The following is a 19,823-nucleotide window of genomic DNA, read 5'->3' on the forward strand; positions in this document are numbered from 1 at the left end:
TGTAAACAAAACACCCCTCTGTGTGTAACAGGTACTACATGGTATTATGTCCCCTTGCAATTGAGCTACTGTTGTCTTTTAAGTTTTGCTTGATGATGCTGTTGATTGTTTTTCTAAGACAAGGTTATTAGAGTAAACCAAATCCCAAGCTAGGTGTGCCGGGGGAAAACACACACAAAACCCCCAAAAAGATTTCAGATGTCTTGTTTTTATTAGCTAAATAAAAACAAGACATCTGGGGGAAAAAAATGAAAACCACCTAAAACTACACTGTGGAAGCACAAATGTGACATGGCATATTTGTAGTATTCTATAACTATTCTTAAATATAAACTCTTACTCATGACAAATTATTATGCAAATTATTATACAGTTATAATGAAATAAAATTAAAACACAAACACATAAGCTAATTTAATAAAGATAAGAGAATGCACTCTGGAAACTCACTGAATGGAAACTGAATTAAAACAATAAAGAAACTAATGAGAATATAAGAAACTATAATAAGCCTGGGATAAGGGTATGGAATGAAGTCTGGATTTTGAGGGGGGCTATAAGTCAGCACTTTCTTTTGTAAAAGGCAAACAGATATTCTGCTCTCTCTTAAGAGATGGGATGAAGTATTGAATAAATAAAGTGTAGTCAAAAGATAAGTACAGAGACGAATCTCAGAGTTCTACACAGAGTAAATCGAAAACAAACTATTTCCTTTTTTCCAGGCGAATCTTTTCCTTTCGTTCTATCACCTGTCAGGATGGCAAAGCTGAGAGTCTGTGGAAATCACCTCTATCATTTGATATGCTTTCATGCCTTGCAAGAAAGCTGAATAATTAATGTGATTGTTTACTATATTTTCCCTTTTTGTTTTGCATGTGAATCATCTAGTAACTGAAGGAATCTAAGCTTTTTGTAGCCCTTGTATTGCTTTAACTCTGGGAATAAAAAAAAAATAAGACATTATTGATATTACAAGGTCTGTTTTTCCTCTGTCAGACCTCAACCAGGCTTAATTGGCCATACTTCAGAGGGACAATGATCCTAAGCCAGAGTTGCCTTAGAAGATTATAAGTTGTGTGCTTGCAATCCAGCAGACGTAATTGGGTGCTTAAAAAGTTAATAACTTTTGAATAAAAGTGCTCGTCAGCTTTTTAGCGCATCACATGTAATCTGTGACCAGGGCTCCAGAAGCCTGCATGTTAATGACGACTATAGGGATTTAATTAAACCATTTTGCTCCCCTTCCAGTATATTTGACTTCATGTTTCAAATGCATTCCAACTTAATTTCTCAGACATTATGATTTGAATAATGTCTTTGCATAAACCACTTTGAATTTAATTAAGATGCCCGTTTGTCTTCGGAAATCAACAGATGCCCTACTCTTAGTTTAAAATGTGTTTTGCTATACAGAGAGAGAAGACAAATAGAGCTTGGCTTATGAGGATTAAAAAGTTTGTTTTTAAACATGACATGAAATATAATTCCTTAACCTTTGGCATTGTATCCTCTATCCTGTGTTTGTGACTGAATCATGCTGCCAGGAGAGTTGTGCAGATTCTGATGACAGACTGCCCTCAGGTTAGCTTTCAGTGGAGAATAACTGAGTAATGAAAACCCAAATCAGATTTCTTGAAAATGAAAAATGGATTTTTCCACTGTGCATACAGTTTTGTGGGAGCTGTAAACATATAACAAGTCAATTCTAAGCTAGCAAAATTCATTTATAACGTGCTTTTAACAAACTGGGTCATTGTAAAATTATTTACAGACCAACAAAGCAGCAAAGCACATGGCTAAATACTAAAGGAGGGTAATATTATTTAGAATATTTAGAGGTGTGTGTGTTTGAGTGCATCATTCCTTCGTACAACAGTGCACAGAGGAATACAACATAAACCACAGTACACAAAACATCAGGATTGCAGTAATTCGCACAGAGAGGATCGAGGTAAACTAGCAAGCTGTTCTAAATCAGGGGTGTTATATATATGTTACCACTTCCTGCTCAGCGTCCAGTGGAAACATTCCTCCCAGAAGGCCTGTTAGCATACACTTGATAGCTCTCCTTGTTACCTCCATGATAAAACCACAAACAAACGGAAAATCCAGAACAAAGCTACTCCTGAACAAAGCAGGACAATGCTTTGTTCTGTATTCATCAACCTGATAAACAATAATAATCACAGTAATGATGTCTGTTCAAGGACGCTTGGGAGCCAGGGAGGTGGATAAGGGGAAGTGCAGGGGGTGCAGGGAGGAGATGGGTGTTGTTAATCTGAGAGGATGTGTGGAGTTTAGAGGGATAGGGAGGGGTGCCATGGCTGCTCACACTAAGATAAGGCTGCCTTCCTGCCACCGCTTACCACAGCCTCAGCCTCTTCCCAACAACACAGGGCTAGCTGCTCCCTTCCTAGGCCAGGGATTTTGCATGTATGCGATAAGATGCTCCTGAGCATTGCAAATAGCACAGGTATTAGCCTGCCCTCTTCTTCACAAAGGAATGCCGCAGAACAGCATGAGGGGACGGAGAGGATGAACCTAGACTGAAGCCAGCCACTGTTCTGGGTGAACAGATAAGTGGTGCTCTGACAAAAGGTTCAGAGAATGGAAGAGGTGGCCAGTGGCACCCCTGCTGGGCCAAATGAAGACAAGCTCACCATGTGGTCCCAAAATTCACATCCCACTTTTGTCAGCTGCAGTTGCCTTTAAAAAAATATAGATAGATAGATAAATTAACTCAGATACTCTGCTTGATGCTCGCTCATAAATCTGACATTGCATTATTGTGGGTAGAATATTCATTATTTTGATGATTTGGCTTCCAGATATAAAGCCAGCAAGCCAAAGTGTAAGCAAAATAAAGAGACATGCCAATTTTAAACACTAGACAAATAAACAAGATGAACAAAATATGTGCAGTTTGTGTATTTGATATAATTAGTTTGCCCACACAGCACGAAAAGACCACATCGTAATGAAGGGAAACTAATAAAAATCAATGAAACGAGGACTTGGATTTTTTTTTTCTGTGAAATTTCTTGTAATAAAAAAAACATTATGATCTGTGATTTTCATTTCTTCAAGGAGATGCAGCATCACTTAGGATTCTGCCAGGAAAAAGCAGAGAGCGAATGGTGATGTCTATTTCCCTACCAATATGTCTAACATATTGCGAGCTCATGATTGTAGGCTGATTGTGTGTGCTATATTAATTAGTATTCCATGACACGTGAACATTCCAGAGTAAGTCCCTGCACCATGAGCCACTTCTCAATGAAAAGAAATGAACAGATGTCCTAATCTACTCTACAGTGAGTCCAGGCAGACTTTAATTACAGTGTGCACAGTAGCACAAGTGAACCTGCCTGATTGAAGTAAACACTGTGTGATTGTCAGCACATTACTTTCCTCCAGAAATAACTTTTGCTTAATTAAGGACTGTGGAACTTCTGCTTAAAAGATATGCGTCATGCAAGACACTATCACTAACTGCTAAGTAAGCCACAACACAACCACGGACATATTGCAGACAGTGCAGAGTGTTTCATTTAAGGATGTACTTTCAGGGTGACCACTCTAAGTGCCCCTGTCAACTGCAGCCCTGACAGGCAGGGGAAACAGCTCACTGCACCACTGAGAGAAACAGCTGCTGACAAAGAAACAAAGTGAATCACTACTAATGTCAGGTGCCTGTAATTATTTCCCAAATTTTAGTAGCTGCAGACATGAAAATTCCACACCTTTGCTGCTCGTTTAAGAAATATATATTTTGCTCTTTATATCACCAAATACTACCTGTCATAAAAATATGTTTTAAGCTTGTGGGTGGACCTGCCAAAATATGTCTGTCAGGTCTTTGCATACATGGACTCTTGAATTGTTGTGTGCTCAAACTCACCTTAGACAGCAAAAGGCTGCACTCAACTTGTCGTCCTTATCTAATCTTTCAAATAGAGGGAGTTCTTTAGCTGAGTGAACTGCTTTGTTTGAGTTTTTGCCTTACCAGGGAATGTTTTAAGGGAGAAGGAGAGCAAGTAAGATGGGCAGTTTAGAACAGCATGTATTTATCCTTTCCTCATTTGATCACTATTCAGGTTGCATTTCATATAAAAGATTTATGCATGAGATACTGTAGACTATTAAAATTATTGTACTGATACAGATGGCCTACAGCAAGCACAGAGCCTTGTAGGAAAATATGCTGTCTGGTTAATTAAAGGTTAGCAAGCGATGATGACAATAACACCACACATGTGTGCAGACACACACACGCAGAGAGTTCTCAGTGACATACATAAAAAGTGCTGCTCGTCAAAACTCCAGTCAAAATGCTATTGAACACAAGACCATGTAGTTCCATAATCAAGTAGCAAACCCAATTCCAGAAACTAAAAACATACGAAATGGGATATTTTGGTGAACTACAACAACAAGAAACCTGACTTGGGTTACTAATGTACAGTGTAGTCCATATGTTTGTTGTTGTTTTTTTAATTAATTCAGGAGATGAGCGGTGATGGAGGAGCCAGATGAAGAAGAGGGAAAAGACATGATGAGAAAGATAGGATGAAACTATAGATGTAAAACTGTTAAATGATCATATATTTGCAATCTCTAAATTAAAAGTAACTTTAAAGCACTCTACATATGTGGTCGGTCTCTAGTTGCATAAATAAAATGCGATTAGGCAGATGCATCTCAGCCATTGTATTCACAATGGCAGTGCAACATGGAACCTTCCACAAACCTACACCTGTATGTGTCACATAATTTTCAGTTAACATAAAAAAAACTGAAACTTTATATTGGCCAACATACTTTTTTTAATATCCAAGTTCTACCAACAGCAAAGTAGAAACTAGCCAAAGTTTTCCTAAGATCTAACTATAAGCCGTGCTACAGCCTGTTCAGTTCTGCTTTTCTTCACTTTTGAAAATACATCCTTGGATGCTTGGTTGGCGTCAGGTGCTTTTGTTGTGTTTGCAGTAGTGGATAACAGCTCTTTCTTGCCCAGGCACATTGTGTTCTTTTCTTTGAATGTCTTCAACATTCTCGGCCATTCACTAAGAAGTAACATGGATATATCCGCCCATCAAATGTTTTGGGCAACTTTGCTATTTTTGTCCTTTCTAATACTCGACTAAACTTTTGCATAAATATAGCAAAAGTACTGCTTTGTGTTAGCGCATTACACAGAAATGTAATGTGTCTACAGTTCCAAACACTAATGGTGATCAGATGTAATGCCTCGAGCACCTGATTTTTAATCCTCACAGCTTGGGTACTATGGGGCTTATTTTATTGGAGTGTCATGACAGTGGGTGATTTCACATTGCTCTCATACAATATTAATTGCATTGTTTTCCAGCAAAATGGAAAAAAGAAAATCACAATAATGAAAGTTGCAAAGTCAAATATCACATTCATTTTTTCTCTGTTTTTTTCCTTTTAGGACATTGCCGGTAAAAATCTTTTTTTTTTTTTTTTTTTTTAAATCTTCTTTGTGCACAAGCATTTGAAGGTAAAGTCGTTTTTGTTTTTCAAATTAAAAAACATGACCGTGTCAAGAGTCTTTTGAATGAATCAGTGAATATCATCTATTCAGCAGCTCATTAAGAACATGGCTATTCTATACCCTTAGCCAGATAAAGATCGGTGTTCATTGTGTTAATTTACAGTATATAGCTCTGTGCAAAGATTTTTTTTTTTTTGTATTTTAAATGATAGATTCCCAAGATCCTGGTTTTGGACCACAAAACCAGGATTTTTACTCACATGGCACCAAATCCTGCAGTACTGTCAAAGCTGCTGCTGTCAGAGGGATATTCACATAGTGCTCATCGCGTGATTGCCTTGACACACTGGGTCATTGCAAAGACTGATCTAAGTCTTCTGTCAGTGTGCAGGGTTTCCAAAAGGGGAAAGGGAAATAATCTGTTTATTATCTGTTCCTGAATTGGTAGATTTCACTGCCTAAACACAGTAAAATAGTTTTTGGCATCTAAACTCTCCCAACCAGCTGGTGAAAATGAACAAATGGTGAGAGAAATGAAATCAACCACGTGTGCTAACCATAAACATAAAGAAAGTAACAACAACTTCTTAGATGATTAGCAATTGCAAATACACCAAACCAATCTGCATTTCTTGCTTAAAACCACAGCCCCCATAACACACATTCAATTCAATTCAATTTTATTTATATAGCGCCAAATCACAACAAATGTCGCCTCAAGGCGCTTCATAGATACAGAGAAAAGCCCAACAATCATATGACCCCCTATGAGCAAGCACTTTGGCGACAGTGGGAAGGAAAAACTCCCTTTTAACAGGAAGAAACCTCCGGCAGAACCAGGCTCAGGGAGGGGCGGCCATCTGCTGCGACCGGTTGGGGTGAGAGAAGGAAGACAGGATAAAGACATGCTGTGGAAGAGAGACAGAGATTAATAACAGATACGATTCAATACAGAGAGGTCTGTTAATACATAGTGAGTGAGAAAGGTGACTGGAAAGGAAAAACTCAATGCATCATGGGAATCCCCCGGCAGCCTACATCTATTGCAGCATAACTAAGGGAGGATTCAGGGTCACCTGGTCCAGCCCTAACTATATGCTTTAGCAAAAAGGAAGGTTTTAAGCCTAATCTTAAAAGTAGAGATAGTGTCTGTCTCCTGAATCCAAACTGGAAGCTGGTTCCACAGAAGAGGGGCCTGAAAACTGAAGGCTCTCCCTCCCATTCTACTTTTAAATACTCTAGGAACAACAAGTAGGCCTGCAGAGCGGGAGCGAAGTGCTCTAATAGGGTGATATGGTACTACAAGGTCATTAAGATAAGATGGGGCCTGATTATTTAAGACCTTGTATGTGAGGAGCAGGATTTTGAATTCAATTCTGGATTTAACAGGAAGCCAATGAAGGGAAGCCAAAACAGGAGAAATATGCTCTCTCCTTCTAGTCCCTGTCAGTACTCTTGCTGCAGCATTTTGGATTAACTGAAGGCTTTTCAGTGAGTTTTTTGGACATCCTGATAATAATGAATTGCAGTAGTCTAGCCTGGAAGTAATAAATGCATGAACTAGTTTTTCAGCGTCACTCTGAGACAGGATATTTCTAATTTTAGAGATGTTGCGCAAATGGAAGAACGCAGTCTTACATATTTGTTTAATATGTGCGTTGAAGGACATATCCTGGTCAAAAATGACTCCAAGGTTCCTCACAGTGTTACTGGAGGCCAAGGTAATGCCATCCAGAGTAAGAATCTGGTTAGATACCATATTTCTAAGCTTTTCAGCGCCGAGTACAATGACCTCAGTTTTATCTGAGTTAAGAAGCAGAAAGTTAGTGGCCATCCAAGTCTTTATGTCTTTAAGACATTCCTGCAGTTTAACTAATTGGTGTGTGTTATCTGGCTTCATGGACAGATAGAGCTGGGTGTCATCTGCATAGCAGTGAAAATGTATGCTATGTCTTCTAATGATGCTGCCTAGGGGAAGCATGTATAATGTAAACAGAATTGGTCCTAGCACCGAACCCTGTGGAACTCCATAATTAACCTCAGTGTGTGAAGAGGACTCTCCATTTACATGTACAAATTGGAGTCTATTAGATAGATATGATACAAACCACTGCAGTGCAATACCTGTAATACCTACAGCATGTTCTAATCGCTCTAATAGAATATTATGGTCAACAGTATCGAATGCTGCACTAAGGTCAAGAAGGACAAGCACAGAGATGAGTCCACTGTCAGAGGCCATAAGAAGATCATTTGTAACCTTCAATAAAGCTGTTTCTGTGCTGTGATGAACTCTGAAACCTGACTGAAACTCTTCAAATAAACCATTCCTCTGCAGATGATCTGTTAGCTGTTTGACAACTACTCTTTCAAGGATTTTTGATATGAAAGGAAGGTTGGAGATTGGCCTATAATTAGCTAAGACTGCTGGGTCTAGAGATGGCTTTTTGAGTAAAGGTTTAACTGCAGCCACCTTGAAGGCCTGTGGTACATAGCCGATTATTAGAGATAGGTTGATCATATATAAGATCGAAGAATTAATCAATGGCAGGACTTCTTTGAGCAGTTTTGTAGGAATGGGGTCTAAAAGACACGTTGATGGTTTGGAGGAAGTAATTATTGAAGTTAACTCAGAAAGATCGATTGGAAAAAAAGAGTCTAACTTAACATCAATGGAACTAAGAGTAGCTGTAGATAATATTACATCTGTGGGATGATTATTGGTAATTTTTTCTCTAATGATAAAAATTTTATTTGTGAAGAAGTTCATGAAGTCATCACTAGTTAACGTTAAAGGGATGGTTGGCTCAACAGAGCTCTGACTTTTTGTCAGCCTGGCTACAGTGCTGAAGAGAAACCTGGGGTTGTTCTTGTTTTCTTCAATCAGTGATGAGTAGTAAGCTGTTCTGGCTTTGCGGAGGGCTTTCTTATAAAGCAACAAACTATTTCTCCAGGCTAAATGATGATCCTCTAAATTTGTGACACGCCATTTCCTCTCCAGATTACGAGTCATCTGCTTTAGGGTACGTGTTTGAGAATTATACCACGGGGTCAGGTACTTCTGATTAGAGACCTTAGTTTTCACTGGAGCTACAGTATCCAGAGTCGTACGTAGTGAGGAGGTGAAATTATTAACAAGATAATCGACCTCTGTTGGGGTAGCGTTCAGATAGCTGCTCTGCTCTGTGTTGGTACAGGGCATTGACGATGATAACAGTGGCTGGATTATATTCTTAAACTTAGTTACAGCGTTTTCAGAAAGACATCTACTTTGATAAAGTCCACTCTCCACTGCTGCGTAATCAATTATTGTAAATGTAAATGTTATCAAGAAATGATCAGACAGGAGAGGGTTTTCAGGAAACACTGTTAAATGTTCAGTTTCTATGCCATATGTTAAAACAAGATCTAGAGTGTGATTAAAGTGGTGGGTGGGTTCTTTTACATTTTGAGAGAAACCAATTGAGTCTAACAACAGATTAAATGCCATGTTGAGGCTGTCATTTTTAGCATCTACATGGATGTTAAAATCACCCACAATAATTATTTTATCTGAGCTCAGAACTAAATTAGATATAAAGTCTGAGAAATCAGACAGAAACTCTGTGTAAGGCCCAGGTGGACGATAGATGATAACAAGTAAGACTGGTTTCTGAGTTTCACAGCTGGGGTGGACAATGCTAAGCATCAGGCTTTCAAATGAATTAAAAGTCTGTCTTGGTCTTTCATTAATTAATAGACTGGTGTGAAAAATTGCTGCCACACCACCCCCTCGACCTGTGCTTCGAGATTTCTGGTAGTTAGAATGACTCGGGGGTGTTGATTCATTTAAACTAACATAATCATCCTGCTGCAACCAGGTTTCTGTAAGGCAGAGTAAATCAATTTGTTGATCAATTATTAAGTCATGTACTAACAGAGACTTGGAGGAGAGAGACCTAATATTTAATAATCCACATTTCACTGTTTTACTCTTTGGTTCAGATGTGGATACTGTATTGTTCTTTCTTTGTGATCGTTTAAGTTGTTTGTTGCTGGTTTTTAGTTTGTTTTTTGTCTTTTTGGAAGCAGACACAGTCTCTATGGAGATGGGTTTTTGGGGGGGGTAGCAGGAGGAGAGAAGCTGCAGAGAGGCGTGTAAGACTGCAACTCTGCTTCCTGGTCCCAACTCTGGATAGTCATGTTTTGAGGGGTTTGAGCTCCCCTCTTTACATTTCCTAACAGTGACATCTGACAGGCTGTAGAAGCTTTCTGAGCAGTCACAGTGAGTTAAATCGAAAAAGCTGGACTCAGCAACAATCCACAAATATGTTAAAATAACTTGTTTTTTCAGGGCGTTGTATAGATCCATTGCTGCAATTATGGTAAGATGGAGACAAGAAAGATTGTCATCGGCCCTGACCTCTGCTTTCTCTGCAGGTAAAGGTCTGGTGACTTTGCGGTTCACCACAAGCCAATTTATTTACAGCCCTCCACTTGTGGCTGTGTAAATATTCTTCATGAGAGAGGAGGCTGTCACCAAAGCAACACACTTCATCAAAAACAACCCTTTCTTGTCAGGGGCTAATGTGAAGGTGTATATCACGCCATGCGCCCGCCCTCTGAGTAGTGAGATGCAGGGATTGTTACGAGTAATGGGACTCCCAGGGGGACTCTACACCTTCACTGAGTTTAAGTCTTCAGTTGGAAGGTGACACATAGTCTTGGCTGACAATAACCACAGGAAGCAGTGGGATTGTTATGATACAATAAGCTACAACAGGAATCGCTGTTTATCAGGGTAGATTTAAGGATTCTTGCCAGTTATTACATCATACAGATTCCTCATACCAGCAGGCCCCCAAAGGCAGGTCATACTGTGTGTCTAGAAATTAAATTTCTTACCAGTTATGGAATGACGCATCTGCCTCACTATAACAGTAGTCATAACTGTAATGGTGAATAATGGAAATAATCATCTATATTTTTCTGTGTTGTCTGCAACTAGCCCGAAGTTTTCAGTGTGACCTCCTTAAGGAGCAGTTATTGGATTAGGCTGTCATGCCAACGGACTGATGCGTGATCAAACACTTTATTCTCCTCAGCAGTCTTTATTACACACAATCCTTGAGGGAGGATGTGACTCATAAAGAGCTGTTATGAATCACTTACAGATGGATGCTTAGCCTGCAGTTAGAAATGGACAATACAATATGAGATAGAAGCATCTAATTTGAATCATTGTGTGACTATTGTGCCATTATCAGTTCACTTTCATCAGGTTGTGAACCATTAGCATGGTTTCCATGCCTATTTTCCTTCTATAGCCTCTAAATGGAGGCCTGGATGAGGCCTCGGGTCTATTTAGAGGGACCTCCTGGGGGCTAATGAGCTCACCACTCTAGGATGCATAATTTAACCATAAGCCACATTCCATGGTTCTCTGTGCTACAATAACTGAAATATTCATACGTTGTTTAAGCTGATACATTTGTAGATCAATTTACATCATGAAGAGGTCAAAGTAATTTGACAAATGCAACAATTTGAGAACATAAATAATGTTTTATATTATGAAGTCTGCTGTGGTGGTAATTCAAACTTAATCAAATTCATTCTTGGCTCAAGCTGCTGTACACACATGTAAAGTACAGTAATCGGGTAACTGCTAAATTGACATACATGATCTTCATATGTCCAGCAGGACTTTCATCTAAGCATCATCTAAATAAAAATAAGTGTGCACTTTTCATATGATCTTAAAAGGGGTTCAGTCTTTTAGAGTTAATCATAGTGAATTGAAAGAAGGTGGTTATGTGTTCTCCTGAAGCTCTGCCACAGGTAAGGTGTTTTGGAGGGAAACTAACTGCACCATCGTCCATTTTGTTTCTTGCTTAAAAACATTACTATAGGTCTGGAGTGCTAGACTTTAAAAGAAGAAATAAATAAATAAATAAATAAATAAATAAATAAAGACAGAATAGGACGAGTGTAGAGTCTTCATACATTTGTATGGGACTTCTTGTGGCTAAGAAGGTTATTGAGAAACATCAAAGGCAAACGTAATGCTCTGGCCAGCTAACAATGAGAGCTATCAAATAATATGATCAATATGATAATCATAGCAAATGTGATCTAAGTGAAACATTTTAGATTTTGTTTCTCTTCTGTAAATTAACTGACTACAACAAACTTGGATCAGTGTCATGTAGTAAGTAGAGGTATCAGCGATAACAGATAAGCTAATGTAGTGTAGTGGATACAACTGGCTTGCTGAAACATCTCTATTGTATTGCATTTGCAGATGATGATGATGATGATGATGAACAGATACCTGCTCTGTGAAAATCATCAGTCTTGACTTCACTCTGAGTAAAACTGTATTTACCTTTTTTTTTCTTTTTTTAATGGAAAGAAAAACTTTCTTTAAATAGTAAAGTGCCCTTAAATGCAAAGACACATCAAGCAGTGACGTGCCAGCAAAGTGATTTTCGAAGACATCAGCTGTCAAAGGTTGACACAACACAGACTTCACAATCTGTCACATGTAAATGTATTAGAGGTACAAAGACAATGCACTCTTAACACTAACTTGAAACTTCAGTTAATGGATGCACTCTTTGGAAACTACTGAACCTGCTGCTTTACATTATGCCTTCACTTTCTTGATGATTTCAATGGGAGTGTCAATAATATAATCCTGACTGACTTTGACTATGAAACAGTTAGCTTATCAAATTGACATTTTGGGCCAGCAGTTTTAATTTGATGTAAAGTTAAAACTTCTAAAGCACTGTTTTTCAAATTCTAGTGATTTCACATCCAGGGATGCTTTGAGGAGACAAGAGTGAAAATAGTGTGCTCTTAAAACATAGATACAAACCACAAGATATCACGGCTGTCCTTTGGTCTTATAAGGGTCAGATAATTCTGTAGTAGCTACTGCTATATTATTTGGACTACTATACACTTACCTTTATCTCAGAGTATTCTCCTGAATTTAAGTATACCTTGTGAGAAACTACAGCTGCCATCTGATCTTGGAGCTACAGTAGAAGGCATACTTTCAAAGAAAATACTGAGTATGCTGAATCCTGCTTTACTACTTTGCTATGACACATTTTATACTAATTTCACTTATACCTGTTGCCATAGAACTATATCTTCCCAATAGCTCTTTGAAAACATCACAAAAATGAAACTTTTTTGCATAAAAATAACTTTAGTGTTGCAGTAGTTGGCCAGTCGTATTTATAAAAGTAGCTTTATGTTGATAACTCTGATGCAAACATAGCAAACATGTTGATAGTGGCTTAACATACATAATAATAGAATATGTGTTGGAATTATTAAATTGAAACAACATATTTGCATTGCATATGGTACCTGAATACAGTAAAGATAAAATCGTTTAAATGTAAGCATTTAATAATAGCATACTGAGCTGTGAGATAGCTGTAAAGACTCGACATGAATAAAAAAACATCATATAAAAGTCATTTGAATACAACAAATTAAAATTAGAAAACGAATCCTGAATAAACATAATGTTAATGCATGCAATTGTTGTGCCTATTTTTTCATGTTAATCAAACTGATGTTTTTTTCAGTGCAGGGTACTCTGTTAAGTAATTACACTGGCAGCTGACGTCAGTATCTTAAGTGAGCTGTGCATGAGTTGACACTCATGTAAAACTAAAAACATTAATTTGCACCTAAGGTGATGATGATGTGTTTGTAATCACTCGTACATTTCAGAGTTAGCAATCAGAGGTTGTGCTTGATCGGCCTCTACTTCCTCATTGTTCCATACTAACACGTAATGTTTTATCTTTCTGTTCATTAATGAACACTAGAAGTTTCAGGGGGTTTGTTGTTTTTGTGTTTGAGTGTGTGCACGCACAGGTGTGTGTGTGTATATGTCTTGTAATTATCTGAAGTACATTCTGGTTGGACTGTTCAAAAGAAATACCCAGTTCAACAAAACAAAGTGAGACAATACCTCATCACACAGCCCACTCCTTTGCAGCATCTTCAAAAGGGATAATGGCACCTTTGCTAAGATGCAAATATAACACAAGTATAAAATTATAATCATCTCATGAAACATGAACATCATTGGGAAAAAAAAAAACATGAATATTTTTTTTGTGCATATTTATTTAACAACATTCATTCAGAGATGTGTCTTTTTTGAAAAGATAACAAGAGTTGGAAACAAAAACGACAAGACCATTTACTGTGATTAAAAGGATTTAGCTCATTATTAACTGTATTGATAATGCAATCGCTATGTGATCATTTGCAGAGGAATGGTTTATTTGAAGAGATTCATCCAGAATTTTGATTTGATTTCATCATAGCACTATTGAAGTCACTAATGATGCAGTGAACTCAGCTCTGTGCTTGTCCTGTCAGACCTCAGTGCACCATGCAAAGCTGTTGATAACAATATTTTACTAATCAACACTTTACCACGGTAACTTGAATACACGCTAGGTGTTAAAGGAATTGCCCTGCACTGGTTTGAATGATTTCCTGATAGATTCAGTTTGTACAAGTAAATTGAGAGTCTTTTCCACACACACAAGTTAGTTCGTCAGGGTTCTGAAATCTAAATTTTCATTGCTGTATTTATCTATGAAGCCAGATGACATTAATCTCTTAATTAAAATACAGGCATGTCTTAAAGATATGAAGGCCTTGATGTATTGTATTTATTATCTTCTAAATTCTGAAAAAAACTGAGCTTAATACTTGGCCCTAAAAATCTTAGAAATATGGTGTAACAAGATACTTCCTCTAGATGGCATTACCTTGGCCTCAAGTAACACTGTGATGAACCTTTGGGTCACAATGCCCTACACCATGCGCTGTAAACAAATATGTAGGACTGCTTTCTTTTATCAGTGTAATATTGTTAAGACTAGAAACATCCTTTCAGAGTTGATGGAAGTTGCTTTGAGGTTTGAGGAGTTACTAGCTAGACCACATTTCTACCATATTTGATTCTCTTCTGTGTTTCCCTGTTAAATCTAGAATTTAATGACTACATAGTCCTAATAGAGCACTTTACTGTTGAACTGTAGGCTTATTTGTGGTTCATAGGGTTTCCAGAAGTAGGATGGGAAGCAAAGCCTTTCAAGTCCCTACTGTGTAGCCAGCACCCAGTTTGGATTAGTGAAACAAATGCTCTCTAGCTTTAAGATTATGCCTAAAGCTTTCTTTGTTTCTTTCCTTCTTTCTTTTAATACAATTTGTAGTTCAAGCTCGATCAGGTGATCCAGAACAATTCCTTAGTTATGCTGCTAAAGGCTCAGCTGTTGGGTGACCTCCCATGGTCCATCCTCCATCCTCTCTTCTCCTAGCCTTTCACTTCCCAGGTGTTTATAGATTACTTTTGCAATTCCTGATTTTACCAGAAGATTCTTCCTGTTAAAAGGGACCTTTTCCTTCCCGTTGGCACCAAGTGTTTGGTCATGTAGAACAATTGACTAGAGACAAATATTAGAGGCATAATAATGAGCCAGTGTTCTCCAACTTCAAATGTTAAATTAAGCATTAAAAGAAGATGAAAAATAACAAAATTTAAAGTTAGTAGAGGTAAAAAAAAAAAAAAAAAAGATAAAAGGCTTAAAAAGGATGGTAATTTTATGAAAGTATGTTCCAGAACTGGCAAGCTGCAACAAGAAATTATTTCTTCTTTTCATGCATTTTACCATAAAGCTTCTGTCAGAGCATGAATTATATTAGGATCTCACATTTAAACCCACATCTCATTTGGAGATTTTCCTTTGGATCATGATCAGACTCTACATTTTCTACTTTCCATCTGTAAAGTCTTTAAATGTTCCATTCTGTGGATCTAAATTTGGCTGTTTGGGATAGAAATGGGTCAGTGTTTTGGTTTTCGGGCACATCATTTGGCTACACATTTATCAGGAGCATTGTATAAACACTGTATAGTGTTATGACATTAGTATGACTAACTTCAACTAATGTATGTTTTCACTCTTCCAACTTAGTCTTGTAAACTGAATGAAAAAAAAGAGTTTATTTTTACATTGTTTAAAATGACCATCTGACTTAACTCCACAAAAGAACAGTCTATTTTTTCATGCCCCTGCCTCTTACAAAGCCGATATGGTTCATCTCAACTGGAACAAGTTTAATAATTAATATTTCCAGTATACCATAAACCATTCACAAATTAGAGCTTTTATAATGTCAAATCCCTGGTTATATGTAAAAAAAACAAACAAACAAACAAAAACAAAAACGTGCATTGCTATATTGCAGCCACAAGTATGTACTAAAATGGTCACATGCAGGACTGAATGCATTGGAACTGACAAAGATCTTCAAGGCACTGTGTGGAACGTTCTTATATAGTAGCACATGTACTCAGCGCACACATGTCCATTACTTTTTCATTCAGTTCTCTTCTTCATCCACTTCTTTTCACATACTCCAATGCTGAGACACTATTGAGTAAATGGTTTTCACATGTGTTCTGTGAAATCATCGCCGATGCATCATGTGTCAACACTAAAAAGTGCCACTTACATCAAACGTGTTGCACTGGGAAGAGATTGGTTAATGCTTAAAGGCAGTACTGTACACTTTTGTTCTGGGAATAATAATCTATATTCACCAGTGACAGAATGAAGAATTAATTACTGGAGCATCAGGTTTACCCATCAGTTCATGTGTGAATCACCGAGATCACCACTTTGTTCAGCTACAATGGACCTGTCTAGCCTTACAGCACTTAATACCTTCATTCAAGAAATGTAGACATTTAACCATACTCTTTCTAAAGACTTACAGAATGCTATAAACCCATGAAACTACTGATAATTTCTATGTGGCTGAAGCTATCCTACTATCAACCACTTAGAAACAGCATTGTGTTTTTTAGAGCATTAAGCATTAGTGATGTTTACATATTCCTGATTTAGTCTAAGTCAGTTATAAGGGCATACACAAATCATTCCTGGTCACATATGACCAATTAAAACACACACACACACACACACACACACACACACACACACACACACACACACACACACACACACACACACACACACACAGCAACCATAGGAATGAATCTTAAATGCAAAAACATCCAAAAGAGCTTAAAAAGGTTCACAGGTTCACTACAACACAGCTGCTGCAGCTAAAGCAGAATGAGAGCGTGTGTGATAGGAAAAACAATGCACTAATGTGTGTGTGCTTTTTGAGTGGATGAGACTAGAAAAGTGGTATATTTAAAAAAAAAAAAAAAAAAAACTAAAGCTATTTAAAGCTTATCATGAGAGGCCAAAACTAGGCCATGTCTTCCTTGGTCCTGGTGATCTTGGTCATAGTATTTGCAAGAGAGTTACTGGTCAATAGTTTTGAACATAACTTGCTCTGCAGTGCATTAGGTCGGCAGCCTAATGGCAATGTACCCTGGTAAGAAATGAAGTACGGGTCTTTGGTATGTTTTTAAGACAGCTGATATAAGAAAAAAGATTTCTACGATAGTTTCAGGCTGCTAAAATTGTTGGGGGTTTTTTCAAATTTAGTGTCCGCATGTTAGGTTAGGTTTCTTTCCTCACAGCTGGTTAATGACACCAACCAAATCCTGCTGCTGCAGTAAAGAGAAAGAAACAAGTCAGTTATGTTTAGTAACAAGATTTTATGCCATTGGGTCAAAATATCAAGACCACATAATTTGACTAAAGTAAGAAAACTGCCAGTTGAAAGAAACCCTCGAGAAACATATCACCATATCAGCAAGGTTCTGACAAAGTTTCAAGCCTTTAAACATTGGTTAGTAAAAACAGCTGGTTCCTGGCAGCTTCTTTGGCCTGTGCTTCCCTGAGACATCGGGGCCAAGAGAAAATGCCACACTAAAATAGCATTTTGACCTTCAACCCCATCTTGTCATGTCTCTGAAAGACTACATGAGGTCTCCACAGCGAGCCTTAAGCTAAGCTGTTCTCTGTTCTCCACTATTTTTTGAGACATTATGCTGACCTTTATGTACTTGTGTGGGAGGCACAGGTCAATAATGCTGAGTGGTAGAATCACTGTCAAATACATTCTTTCAGTTTAACCTGAATGACAGATTATTCATTCTTGAAAGCTACTGTAATGGATGTGGGTACTAGGTCAAGAGCCCTGCTAACTCAACACATTCCACTATGGAGGTATTAATGTTAAGAGCTTCAAAATCACCATTCACTGAAGAACACATCTTCATGGCCAACAGAGATGTGTTTAAAAATCTTTTGGCTAAGCACATCAACATTTTGACAACGTGGAAATGTTAGCTTTCACCTTTTTGTTCTGGACTCGATGTTTTAGCAGGCTTTGGGTTACGTGAGAACCAGTGCATGCAGAGAGAGGATTTAAGATGCTATGAAAACACTACAATTGAACATCTGCATTCTAGTTGTGTTTAGGGTGTATTCAGTGATATGGTGATCCACAAGTCTTAGCGTGGGTGAGAGTGACTCTTGTAATACACAGTCTCTCTCTGTCACACACAGAAAGAACACATCTGGTCTATTATTTATCTCCACTCAAATTATAACTCCAAACCTGCCTGTATGTACAATTAACCACATTTAATTATATAGTCTATATCTATAAAAGTAACTGCTCGTCTGCCTTCACACACATATGAACCTGAGTGACATCCCATTCTTAATCCACAGGGTTTAATATGATGTTAGCCCACCCTTTGCAGCTATAACAGCTTCAACTCTCCAAGGAAAGGTTTTCAGAAGGTTTAGGATTGTTTATGGGATTTTTTGACAATGCGTTTGTGAGGTCAGACACTGATGTTGGAAGAGAAGATCTGGCTCACAGTATCTGTTCTAATTCTTCCCAAAGATGTTCTGTCAGGTTGAAGTCAGCACTCTGTGCAACCCAGTGAAGTTCTTCCACACCAAACAGGCTCATGCCTTTATGGACCTTGTTTTGTGTACTGGTGCACAGTCATGTTGGAACAAGAAGGGGCCAGCCCAAAACTGTTCCCACAAAGTTGGGAGCATAAAATTGTCTAAAATGTCAAGTTGGCCCCTCAACAAATGTTGAGTTTCTTTCAATGGAAATACGGTTCCGAGCTCAACTCCTGAAAAACAACCCCATAGCATAATCCCGCCTCCACCAAACTTTACACTTGGAACAGTGTCATCAGACAATATAACAACTATAAAAACACACTCTACAGAAAGTTAGCAACCTCTGCACACACTGCACCTCAGCATCAGCTAACACCGCTCTGGGATTTTATGTGGCCTACCACCTCATGGCTGAGTTGCTGTCATTCCCAATCGCTTCCACTTCACAACTGGATTTGTTTATAGGTGGCATCATATCACACTGAAATTCACTGAGCTCCTGAGAGTGACTTATTCTTTCACAAATATTTGTAAAAGCACTCTGAATTTTATACCCCTGTGGCCATGGATATACAATATAGCATAGATTGACTGCCAACTTTGGTTGCAGATGCATTGGCGTGTACGTTTTTGTTCGTTTTGTGGCATCCACTGTTCTGTTCATAAAAAAGGTGCTGATGAAATGCTGATGAGAATACAGAAGGGCCACCACTGCTACCTCTACACCGTAGCTGCTCAAACTGATATCCCATCTCGAGCTTTGCCTCTCTAAAACGTGAAATAGACACGCATGCAGAAGTTGCAGTAACAGCACAGGGAGGTGTCTATTACACATTTTGCCGTGATACTGGATTGAGCTGCTAGACTAGGCTATTTAAACGCTGATATCAGGAAAGTTTGCAAATGTCGTGACTGATTTGCAGACCAAATTCGATGCTTGTTTTCAATTTTACCTCTGAGCTCTATGAAATCTTGTAGTAAGCAATAACACAAAAATTGGATTATGGTGGTGTTAGTAGGGAAAAAAAAGTTTCTCTTCACTTCATGCATTTTGACACCAAATTCTAAACTGAAAAACGCAGTACGACATGTGACTGCTTAGGCCATTATGGCATTTGTATTAAGCAGCTGGTGAAAACCAAGAAGCAGCTGTTTGTTTAAGCATCTGTTTTATCGTATGTCCCCTTACAAGCACCAGATTTAAATTGGGTCTAAAAGTATATATCCAAGGGAATACGTGAATGAAAAGGATTGTGCTTCTGTACTTGGTATAGTCTCAGCTCAGCCCATATGTGAATCACAAACTCTTTGTAATAACTTGCATCTGTCAAGAGAGAGGATGTACCTGTCAGATCATTTAAATTACTACAACCATTGTTGAGATGGAAATGCTTGGATCAGCGTGTTTGACGTTGTGGAACTTTCAG

At 38.1% G+C, this 19,823-nt stretch overlaps 1 long non-coding RNA gene across 1 annotated transcript in view; it reads left to right on the top strand.

The window, feature by feature from the left end:
• Window positions 1-16,645, top strand: part of LOC146518059 (uncharacterized) — a 39,850-nt gene extending 23,205 nt beyond the window's left edge. The window contains exon 2 of the long non-coding RNA XR_014874178.1: window positions 6,825-16,645. This is a non-coding gene — a long non-coding RNA (uncharacterized LOC146518059). The remainder of the gene's footprint in view (window positions 1-6,824) is intronic.
• Window positions 16,646-19,823: the final 3,178 nt, after the last annotated feature.

This window comes from Neolamprologus multifasciatus, chromosome 5 (genome assembly GCF_963576455.1).
Source record: "Neolamprologus multifasciatus chromosome 5, fNeoMul1.2, whole genome shotgun sequence".
NCBI classification, from domain to species: domain Eukaryota; kingdom Metazoa; phylum Chordata; class Actinopteri; order Cichliformes; family Cichlidae; genus Neolamprologus; species Neolamprologus multifasciatus.